At 40.3% G+C, this 12,009-nt stretch overlaps 1 protein-coding gene across 1 annotated transcript in view; it reads right to left on the bottom strand.

Annotated features, from left to right (window-relative positions):
• Positions 1-12,009, bottom strand: part of Pard3b (par-3 family cell polarity regulator beta) — a 965,568-nt gene that overhangs the window by 273,537 nt on the left and 680,022 nt on the right. The window lies entirely within an intron of this gene.

The raw sequence follows: 12,009 nt of genomic DNA, 5'->3' as shown, positions 1-12,009 counted from the left end.
CCCACTGTGACACACCAGAGGTCCCAGAGTACTGTATGAAATATAATAAATTCAAATTTCTGATGATGAAATTAGGAATGCAACATTTGAGCAGGCTTGGTAGGCAATTCTGCAATGCTGCAGACTTTAAGACAGCAATATCCACGACAAAATATTACTAATAGATTTTATTTTAAGAACTTGCTAGTGTCAGTTCCTTTTCATGTAGCATCTCATTTACTCCACAACTCTGTCAGGTAAACATCACTATGACTTCACAGGAGAGGCTAATGACACAGCAGTTAAGTCAATGTTGAAGTTATTCTTTGTGTTATGAAAAAGTATGTAAGTAAAGCAATTTGAAAGAGGAAAGATTTACTTTGTCTTATGCTTTCGGAAATATTTTAGTCCACTGTAGCATGGACCGTGCGAGCATGTGTGCCCCTCCATCACAGTGGGCCTGGACTAGCAGGAAGCATCACACGAAAAGGTCTGCCCTGGAGACATAGCTCCACCCGTGAAGTCCTACCTTGTAAAGGCTCCACAGCCTTCCAAACATCACTATAGGCTAGGGATCAAATAACACATTTCAGATTCAGATAGAATCCTTAACAAGGACCTATGGTTAGAAACAAGCAGACCTGAGATTTGTATCCAAGTGAAATTTCCCAAGATCTTCTCTTTGCTACCATGTTATATTACATTTTAATATAGAGGTGTTTATTAACTATCTGATGATGGTAGTTGTGTTAGGATGAACTGAAATGAAGAAAGGGGGAATGCAGGCCAATTAGCCAGGTAGCTACTAAAACAACGTATTCCGAATAATCAATCAAATTACAGTGGCACAATGTACAGAGGGGCAATGGAATAGAACACCCAGGAGTGCAAGGCAGTACTTTTCACACATCAGTAGAATTTACTGATGGGAGGGTGAGGAGAGGCAGGGAGGATACATCCTAGATGTCATAGGATCCCAGGTGTTGCATCAAACATAATTAGGAAAGTCAGCATAAGCTGGTGACTTCCATGGGTAGACTACCAATTAGACTTTAACCTTGTTGAAGTTGAGGTTGAAAGTAGCCAATAGTTTGAGAAACAAATCGGATTGTGTCCAAAGCCTGGTGGCTATTATAGTCCAAAAGAGTTTATACACCTCCTATCTATTTTCCAATTTAAGTAATGCATCTCCTATCTGTTTTTAATTGCACTGGGAAGTCTTTTTTCTTGTTTTATGAGCAAAACAGTCAGTTACTGTGCTCCCAATTTGAACCTTTTCCCTTAATTATGAACTAGTTCATGTTATAAAATTATTTTGATATCACCTGAAGACATCTAATCCAATTGGAAATCCAATAGATGGCAAGAGTAAATAAATGGCATGTGTCCTGCCTCATCCTGCAATTATCTGCAAGGAAAACTATTGGCCACTGTCATTGCCCATGCATGTGGAAGATGGACATTAGTAAATTATATCGAAGTTTTCAGATAAAAGGTGCTAATCAGAGATCTGATTCCATCCTATCCTAGTCAAACTATTAAACCTCAACATGTCATTCCCTAATCAATTAAGTAAACATCCCACAAGGACATGACATTGTGCTGGACACAGGGCAAGGCCTATTAGGCAAATACATCCCCACTAGGAACTTACAAGTGTTTGTATATACAGATAAAACTGTTGTTAGCATGCTTTATTAGTTACTTAATATGAGTATGCAAATAAGTCCATCAGAAAATTGTCTGCATTTTATTAATCTAGCATCTTTAATGATTATATTTCATCTTAAATGCTAATGACATTTATTTATGATTGTGTACCTTCCATTTGAGTGCCTGTGCAAGTTCCTTTTAGCATATCAATTGCTTCAAAAGTGAAACCACTGGACTTTTGTCCTGATCTGTTAACAAATCTAAACCTCATTATCCCAGAATGAGATAAAGTAGTGTATTCTCCTCCAGTGCTGTTGTGTAATTTGCATTAACGTAATGGGAGTTGGGCAGGCGTATTAAGAGCAGAAGGAACCCTAATTAAACAAATAAGCCTTTTGGTTGACACCCTATGTGATCACTCTTTACTGTGATAAGTATGAGAAAATCAAATCACCCTACTGCTTTGGGCAGCAGAGAACAGGAGCTGCAGAATAATCAAGATTACACAGAGTAGGAAGGGACAGCAAGGAGCAGCGATCAGACTTTGAATAGAAGGTAGCCATCCATTTTCATATTAATTAACTCTATACAGGGCCCTCATCCTTCCATGAACACATCCTCAGAAAACAGAGGGATAAACAAACATTTGCAGACATGCTTGAGAGCTGAAAAAAATGAATAAAGCCATAGAGCAAACAAGCCTGCCCGCTGGGTACCCCAGCATCTCATTTGTCTTTGTGCTCCGCCCAGCTGATGAGTAGCCCTTCGATCTCAGGTTCATCTTTTAGTTAAGCAATAAACCTTGGCTCTATGTAGCATTTTAGTGAGTATCCTTGTAGATAGTGCTGTCCTTTCTATAACTCATAAACTTCTTTAAATCCTTATGCCCACAATCCACCCACAACGTGGTGCTCATTTTCTCTTCTTGTGTTCAGGTGCAGACTAACAAAACTTCAGATGTATTCCATGCAAATGAATAACTGTTATCAACGATCACACCCCTGGGTTTCATGGACGCCAAGATCTGTCTGTGACTGCCTCTAGTTTCCAATTCCATTCCAAGCGCCACACTGCTCATAAAGAGTGCATTTCCAGCCAAGACCTGCGGTAGTAATGATGAAAAGAAAAGAAGTGATGGCTATGGTGTCCCCCTGCCTGAATTTAAAAATATTAAAGAAATTAAGGTTAGACTTAATTTGAAAAAAAAATGGCAAGTTAATAAAATGAAGCAACAAAATTTTTATGATTCATTTTGTGGTAAATAAAGTAAATACTTTTTAAAGATTTATCTTTAGACGTGTGTGTGTGTGTGTGTGTGTGTGTGTGTGTGTGTGTGTGTGGGTGTGTGTGTAGTCCAGAGGACAGTGTGAGAATTCCAGAAGTTTAGAGTTAGGATGGTTGTGAACTACTGGATTTAGGTACTAGCAATAAATTTGAGTCCTCTGCATGAGCAATACAGACCTGAGGCATCTCTCCAGACTTCAAGAGTCAATAGTTAAAGATGAATTTAGGAGAGAAAATCCCTTTACAAAGGAACCAAACCTGACCTCTCTTCTATGCTGATGGGGGCTAACATCTGTTTCTTTCCCTGGCAATCAGGGACAGTCATGGAGAACAATGGATAGCTGTATTTATTGTAAGTAGCTTTTCAGAATACATTGTTTTTTCCTATAGTCATACTTCTCACAGGCGCAATACATGCAGCTACTTTATCCTGATCAGTAAAGTGCTCTCAATGTATCTAACTTGAAGCTAAATTAAGAACTTTGGCCTTTATTTTTCATTTGAGATTTCATGTTTCAAATGGCTTGAACCTCATGATAAAAAGCATCTAAACTCTAGCCTATGGCTTGCCCTTTTGCCTTTGGGGAGATGCCTGTTAAAATTTCATTGGACTGGCTGCATTAGCAGAGCTGCCCTTCATGCTCATAAAGCTGACGGGCTACCCAGATGTTTACAGCCACTATCTGGGAAGAGGTAATGACAGGCTGTGGCCACATTACATTTATTGTACATGAGACCTGTAACAGCCATTATGGGATCAAGCCGAGAGGACAAATATAGCACACATGCCATGTCCCTGGTGACTTGAGTATTCGGTGCTCTCTCTAACCCGATTTAAAAATCAAGTCAAAATGTATCTTGATGGACAACATCAGAGCAGCCATCTACTAAGAAATATCCAAGCCTGAACCCATCTGCACACTCTGCATTGAGACTGGACTTAAAAAGGAAGGTAAGAAAACAAAACAAGCCTTTGGGTGAGTCTACTCTTGATTTGTATTCAGCAATGGAAAGTTTCATCTTCTACCCAGTGGTTAAGTAAAGCTTGAAAACAGTTCACAGTTGCACTTGGAAAGGAGTGACCCAGAGCATATGAAATATAAATGAGCGAATGATTTGAGCGATGGCATTTCTTCCTATACTTTATTATGCAAACTGTTCAGGTGAGAGAGAAGAAGCACCATGCCCATTTGAATTACAAAACAGCAATTCAGGGGAAATGAAACAGTGGAAGGGAAAGTTTGTGGGCTCTGAGTACATCTAGCTTGAGACAAAGGGTTTGTCTGGAATAAATCCAAAGGGAGGAGTCGGGAGAGAAGCCTATTAATTTCATAAAGGCAGACCCATGAGTGGGCAACAGGTGGAGAGACAACGTGGGAAATGCAAATCCAAACCCCAAGAAGATGTCATCTCAGGTGTAGTTATCTGAAAAGAACAGTAGCAAGCAATGGTGGTACGTACTCACAGTCCTAACTCTTGAGAAACTAAGGCAGTAGGCTCTTGTGTATAATGAGCCCTCCTCTCAACTGAAACAATACATAAATGACAGAAACCATTACTTGCAAGAATGTGGAGAAAAGTGAGGCCTTGCACACTATTGGTGGAAATATGAATTATTCATATATTGTGGAAGATATTATGGAAACTTATCACAACATAGAAACTATAAGTACCATATGATACCCAGGTAGATATCCCACTTCTGGAAATATATTTAAAAGCAATGAAAGGAGTACATGAAAAACAAATCTACACTTCCATGATTGATGCAACACTCTTCATAACAGCAAAGGAACAGAAATTAACTACACATTGGCCAAACGATAAGTAGACAAAGGAAATGTAATATACTTGCGCTTTCTGTCTCTCTCTCTGTGTCTCTCTGTCTCAGTTTCTCTCTGTCTGTCTCTGTCTCTGTTTCTCTGTCTCTCTGTCTCTCTGTCTCTCTCTCTCTCACACACACACACACACACACACACACACACACCTATTTACCATTCTTGGAAAGAAGGATTTAAATTGCAGTGGTGTGGACAGGTTGGAATGTTGCAGGTCTGGTGTCTAATTAGACCTTAGCTCAGGCTATCTTTAGGCCCTCATGTAGCCATTCCTTGCCCACATCTGTGTTAGAACAAACATTTTGTGACTAAGAGATAAAACCTTTTGGAATTTTTAACCCACCAGATCACCGGATTCTATCAATTCAAATCTAACACAGCTTCTTAGGCCCATAGAAGATTCCCCATCTTGCTGTAAGTGCCTCTTTTATGTACCCACCAATTTATTTTAAAGTTGTTTTGATTATGACTTTCATAACATGGTTTCCACATGGGTACATGGAACCTGAAATAACCTAGCTCTGTGTTCTCCAGATTTGGGTAAATCGGATTTGGCTCTAGAATAAACTCTTTCCTTTTGAGGTGAGAACTGTGTTTGTTTTGTGCATTGTCAGAGATAACATGAATTAACCTGTGAAGCCTTCTTACATGAAATACACCAGGCACAGAAGGAGAAGCACCATGGAGCTCTCACTTACAAGTGACGTATAAAAGACTGTAATTCACAGGAACAGGGAGAAAGGGTTGTTATCAGAAGTAAGGCAGTGTGAGAGTTGGTTGCTCAAGGACACACAACTTCAAGGTGAGACTAGCAACTCAGAGTAGTGTCTTCAGAAACACAGAAAAGATAAGTATGTGAAGTTATCCATGTGTTAGTGTGTACTGCTACTTCACAATGGTCTTATCTATCAGAACATGTTGTATATAATAAAACATATGATAATTTGGTGGACTTAAAATACACAACAAGCATTAGTATCTATCAAGTCAGGCATTCACAGACAGCTTGCTTATTTATATAAACCACTCCGCTGAAACGACACAACAGCACGGAGAGGGTATGAGGGATCGTTGAAGGCCAGGGAGCCTGCAATTAGGTTCAGCATGAGCCTGGTGATAGTAGCAACTGTGTAATTGCTTGTGTAGAAATAGCATGGGGGCAGTGTGTCTAGCAGTCCTAAGACATGCACATCACAGCTCCCCTTTATAGCACACTCCTATAAATAAACCACATAGTACATTTCACAGTGGAATGAACAAAGTGTGTCCTGTAGTGTAGGCAAAACTTAGAAATGAAAAGTTGAGGCTTCTAAGGGTTTTTAAAATATCTTTATGGTTTATAATGTAGGATTCTTAGAAAAAGAACCATCAGCAATATCTGAAGCTGAGTAAAGAGGAAATGACACAGAGCATCCAACTGCTGGGTCAGGGAGAGCAGGGCTGGTGCACTGCACGTGAAATCAGTGTCTCCACGTCTGCTGTAGACACTCCTCTCTGAATGTCCAACTCAGCTGCAACAGGGCTTTGCAGACATTTTTTGAATTCTATACACTGCTCTTTGTTATCATTGTGAAATTTGTTTACAGAAAACCCTTAGATTTCTATGCTACAGGGGGAAAAAGGAAAACGAAAGAAAAGAGAGCTGGCTTCTGTGTCAGCGTGCACTGTTCAGATAATCTATCTGCTGAAGATCCCATGAAGCTTGGGGGGACATGGTCTGTTAGGCCGCAGACAGCTGCAGTATGGGAGGATTCTAGCCCCTCTGCAGTTTCCCCATAGCACCTACTGTAGTCTGCAATCATCTTGACTTCTTTGGATCAGGTATGTATTCCCTATTCTCTCACCATTCTCATTGTATGGGATGTCAACCCCGTAGGAGCCAGGGCCTGGTCCCTCTTTAGAATCATGTGAGTCCAGAAGGTGCTGCTCTTTGCCAGGGGACCAGAGCTGTCTTAGAGACTGTCCCTTTGCTCCCTGGGTACTTCACAGTTAAAGCTTGTATGTTGATGTGACATTTCCCTTGTTTTGTACTAAACACAGCAGGAGAAACTCATATTTATCTTTGACTTTTTCATTCTCTATTATGATGGGAAAGTGCCATAGTAGCTGGGATTTCGCTGCTTGCTATCCATTTCCCAGGACAACACCTGACGTAAAGTTAGGACTTTAATAAATATTGTTGAGTGAACAAAAGAATGATTAGTAATGTATTTGGCAAAGACAAAATAATCAATAAATGTTATTAATAACTTGAATATAGGCAAACAAAATTTAAAAGCAGACCAAATTAAAAACCTTCCTAACAGCATGATATATACTTTGATAATCTACTGGGAAGGAACTAACTAGACACAATTCCTTTAGGACAAAAGCCTAGAAAAGGTAGAGAAGAATGAATGTAATTGGCTGGGGAGATGGGCCTAGTTAGTATGATGTTGGCTATATAAGCATAAGGAACTCAGTCCAGATTCCCAGCACCCACATGAAAAGAAAAAATGGAGCACACCCCTAGAGTCATAGTGCTAAAGTGTAAGAGATGGGGATCCCTGAGACGTGGGGCATTCAGTGAAGCTGAGACGGTAAGCTCCGTGCTCAATGGCAGACACTGTTCCAAGAAAAAATAAGATGGAGACCAAGAAGAATACATTGGGCACCAACATCTGGCTCCTATATGTGAACCCCCATACATAATGTATATGCATACACCAGGAAGCTCAACAAGACATATACACATACCCTACATGTGTGTGTACACAGATACAAATAGACAGTCATATACAGAGATGCACACACACATACACAGACAGACACACAGACACACAGACACACACACACACACACACACACGAAAGGAAAATAAACCTATACTATTTCAAGCCTTTCATTCAGTGTCCAGAATAAGTTAACAGTTCGTGGGTTTTGAAGTGTGACTTAGACTCTTAAGAGAAGACAGCAGAAACTGTTATATAAAGGGACTGGTTTGAAACATGAGGAATTTCATTTAAGGACTACAAAAGACTGACAAAATTATTAAACAAGCAAGAAATCAGAGGGTGATTTCTACTTTTCCACTGTGGTTGACATTATTGTGGCCATTTGGGACTGGCTGCACTGAACTTGTCTCCCGAAGGATTTGAGCTCTGCCCTTTGGTTAGAGGAGCCATGGATATCCCTTCTGCAGGAACGTATCTTGAAGAACAGGGATACCCAAGGAAGTCAAACTCATGAAGCAAAAATAAGGATGTGCTTTGACCAGAGATAAATCAGTGGGGATCCTGAATCTTACACCAAAGTTTGTTTTCTGAATGCCAGCTGCTTTTGGTAAAAGAGTTTCTACTGTTGACTAGATATAAGAGTTGCTGGTTTGGCCCCACTCTAAGCTTTCCTTCCAGTCTTGAAAAGGCAGGTCAGAAGATGACAGACACATGCCTTCCTGCACTGGTGGCAGCGAACCCACCTGACATTTTTCATGAGCAGGGAACAGATGAATCCCATGTGCCTATGTGCATGTGTAGATCCCCAGGGAGCCAAACCCAGAATGCTGACAAAGCATAGTCAGAAACCCTGACCTCCTCAGCAGCCTCCTGTGAGCCTGCATGCACCTGCCTTTTCTGTCTGTATGAGTTTGGCTCAGAGCATTCCTGGAACCCTATCCGACATGTCATCTTCCTGTGTTCAAGCACACGTCCCAGTGAAGCCTTGCTTGGATGTTGTCATTTGCTCCATGATGACTCTCATCTCAAGTGAAATAACCCTTGGATGAGCTGGTGACAGTAAGAGATGGTAACCTGGAAAGGATCTGGACACTGTCTCTTTCGCACTTCTGTATCAAAATGAGCAAAAGGTTAACAGCAAAGCTATCAAAGGTCTCTCCCAGTGGCAGGTAAACAGAGTTTATAAGGTAACTGACACAGTTGGAAGGTTAGGAGTTGAGCGTTTTTCCCATATAACTTATGGTCCTTGTAAGAGCCAGACTTGATTCATGCAAGGAGATAATTTAAAATCAGTAAGTCATAACAACATGCAAACTAGACAATGGATAGAAAGATGAATGGGATAGACCTCCCAAAACTTTTCTATTAGGAACAAGGAGTGAAATTAAAAAAATAGCCTGAGTTCTTCCCCTCTACCATCAACATGTTTGGAACAGCTAATATCAGCAGAGTAAAAACACTTGGCTCTTGATTAGCAAAAATAAGGCCACTGCTAACACGTCACAGTTTTAGGATGAGGAAAGGGGGCAGGATTTAACTGACCCTCTGTGGCCAGGTGCCACTATCTATGGAGTAACTGCAGACACTACCGGCAAAGCCTATGTTCAGGAAAGCATTATAGCAGAGCAGACAATGGGGAAAATAATGCATATTTAAGTCACATCTAACTCTAAGAGAACCTTAGAGCAATCAATCTTTTTTAAATAAGAAAGAAACTAAGTCAATAGCATGTGAGTAACAGATGAGAATTAAAGCAAAATCTGTTGGCTAATGGTAACAGCTTTTGTGTTCTCTGTTGCTGAGAGCGTGCGTGTAGCAGCGACTCCAATATGCTCACCAACGCAGATGCAAAAGGCTATGGAAAACAGTTGCTATTTTTATACCAAAGATAAAAATCCAACATCACCTCTCAGTTCTTAATTTTGTTAGTGCAGTGAAAGAGAACAAAAGGCAGGGTGGTGTGTCTCTAGAGGATCCAGGGCCTGTGGCTCCCACTATGTGGAGATAGGGACCATATTGGGAAAAGGGGCAAGCAGGCCTTGTCTTGTGGGCAATAAGTACACAGAGCTACTCACATAACAGAAAGTAAAGTCAGGGTTTAACTCGGTGACAGTCTCAGGAACAGGCCCTGTGAATTGCTGGTAGTTTTCATATTTACAGATTATTGTGGCTAAATCATTTTTATAGTTTTTTTCTTTAATACCCTAAAGAGGAAACTTGTCCTTATAAATTACTATGACATTGTAAAAGCAGTAATAATACTTATGATAATGACTGTGCTGGTTTCCGTTGATACTGTAAGCAATTAGTACAATCTTAGGGGCTTGAATAACACATATGGGTGAAAATTAAGGGGCTGGTCAGAGGGAAGCCACCTCCTCATCCTTCTCAGCTTACACAGGCCGCCATTATTCCTTGGTTCCTGTTCACTCCCCTCTATTTTCACAGCAATAATGCTGCATTGTTTTACACCATGCTTGCTTCTCATGACTTACATTTCTGCTTATAAGACCTTGAGATTACACTTGGCTCTCTGAGGAAACTCAGCACAACTGCCTTATCTCAGGGCCAACAAAAAGATGTGTCTCACTGAGTCATGAGACTACAGGTCATGTAGCGTACTAATAGGGCACTACTTAGGCTGAGCTCCTGAAGAAGGCTAAAAGCAGAATGTGGTACTTGTGCTAGGTACTACATGATCAAACTAAACTTAGAAAGGGCAAGTTTTCACTTTATATGCCCCAATATAGGGGAATGCCAGGGCCAAAAGAATGGGAATGGGTTGGTAGGGAAGTGGGGGGCGCTATGGGGGACTTTTGGGATAGTATTGGAAATGTAATTGAGGAAATTATGTAATAAAAATATTAAAAAAAAAAAAAAAAAAAAAAAAAAAAAAAAAAAAAAAAAAAAAAAAAAGAAAGGGCAAGTTTTCAAAATATCAGAACATTCAACGTAACCAATCAAAAAAGATCCTGTCACCTTGAGACACCATGGTAAGGAGGTTCCTTCTTCTATAACTCTGAAAGAAACCTGTTTATAGTGGCCAGTCCACTTTGTGTTCCTTGTTTCTGGTTTCATCTTTTTTGCTATTTATAAAGCCCACGTCTTCTGCTTAGGTATCCAAGTGTCTTTCTTCTGTAGGTGAGATATGGCCTTATTCACAAATCAGTAATGTAAGGTTTGATCTTATATTTGAAATCTTATTCCCTGATAGTCAAATGATCTCCAGGGCATCAGACCTGCTAAATTAATGTCATCAATTGAAAAACAATGGCCCAATTGGGTTCACATGTTTGAATACTGTTTGTAGTTAGTAGAATGGTTTGAGAAGGATTGGGAGGTGTGGCCTTGTTGGAAGAAGTGTGTACCTGGGGGTGACCTTTGAGGTTTCAAAAGAATCCTGCCATTTTTAGTGCTCTCTCTGCCTTCTGATTGTAGTTTTAATATGTGAGCTCTTGGCTCTTTCTGTCACTATGCCTTTGTATCACCATCATGGACCCTAGCCATGAATGAAGTCTATTTAAATACTTTCTTTTATAAGTTATATTGGTCATGGTGTTTTATTATGGATCTCTGTGAGTTTGAGGCAAGACAGATTTTTGGAGTAAGGATAGTTAGGGCTATACAGAGAAACCTTGTCTTTAACCCCCACCCCCAAATAAAAAGATTTTGAGGAGCATACTAGGGTAGCATTGTTTGAACACTGGATATGCAATAGGCTGGCTCGGAGCTGTCTACACTATTCAGTCGTCTACACTATTCATGTCCCTTAAATGTTATTTTAAACACACACACACACACACACACAACAACAACAACAACAAAGAAAAGGAAGGAAGGGAGAAAAAGATGGAAAGAGATCATTGAATTTTCTTTTATATTTAAAAATATCAGTTGATTTGACATTGAAACAACTAGTATCCTGTATTCCCAAGCATTTTTAAGAGATAGATATTCTAAAGGTTTTACACAATATGGTTAAATCTATCACATGTCATCTGTTCTTCATCGCTAAGATGATGGAGATGGACAGATGTGATAGGGAAGTAAAGTAATAAAGTAATGGAATGGCTACCTCTACCTTGCTTACCGTTCCCCTAAACACAAGCTCCAAGAAAATCCTCTGGGAATTAAGAAGTGATTTCATAAATCTGTCTGCTTTGTGATGAGCAAACATTTTCTGATCTTCTGCTCTGACACAATGGCAAAGCACAGGGGCATGTTGAGAGAATCTGGCAAGTCCTTCTAGGTAGGAAGGACCTGAGTCACTTTGGAGGAGTCTTAGGAAGCAAGGCTGGTGTGACAATCATGTCATAGGTAGAGGGGAAGGGAGAGCAGTGGAAACAAGCTGCTCGTGAGTGGTTTGGACGGGTAAGAGATTGGTGATTGTAGCAGGCCAGGTAGGTGCTGCTGCAGGTACTATGAAGTTACAGCCTTCTATGCCTTCATCCAAGAGCTTGGGGTAGATGCTGTTGTCACTGCTGCCAAGCTGCTGCTAGATTAATTCCTTCTCTGCCTCTATATAAGAAGTCGGCCAGTAT

The sequence above is a fragment of the Mus caroli genome, chromosome 1 (assembly GCF_900094665.2).
Source record: "Mus caroli chromosome 1, CAROLI_EIJ_v1.1, whole genome shotgun sequence".
NCBI lineage: Eukaryota > Metazoa > Chordata > Mammalia > Rodentia > Muridae > Mus > Mus caroli.
Note: the sequence above shows the minus strand (reverse complement) of the source record. Positions and strands in the feature narration are given on the sequence as shown.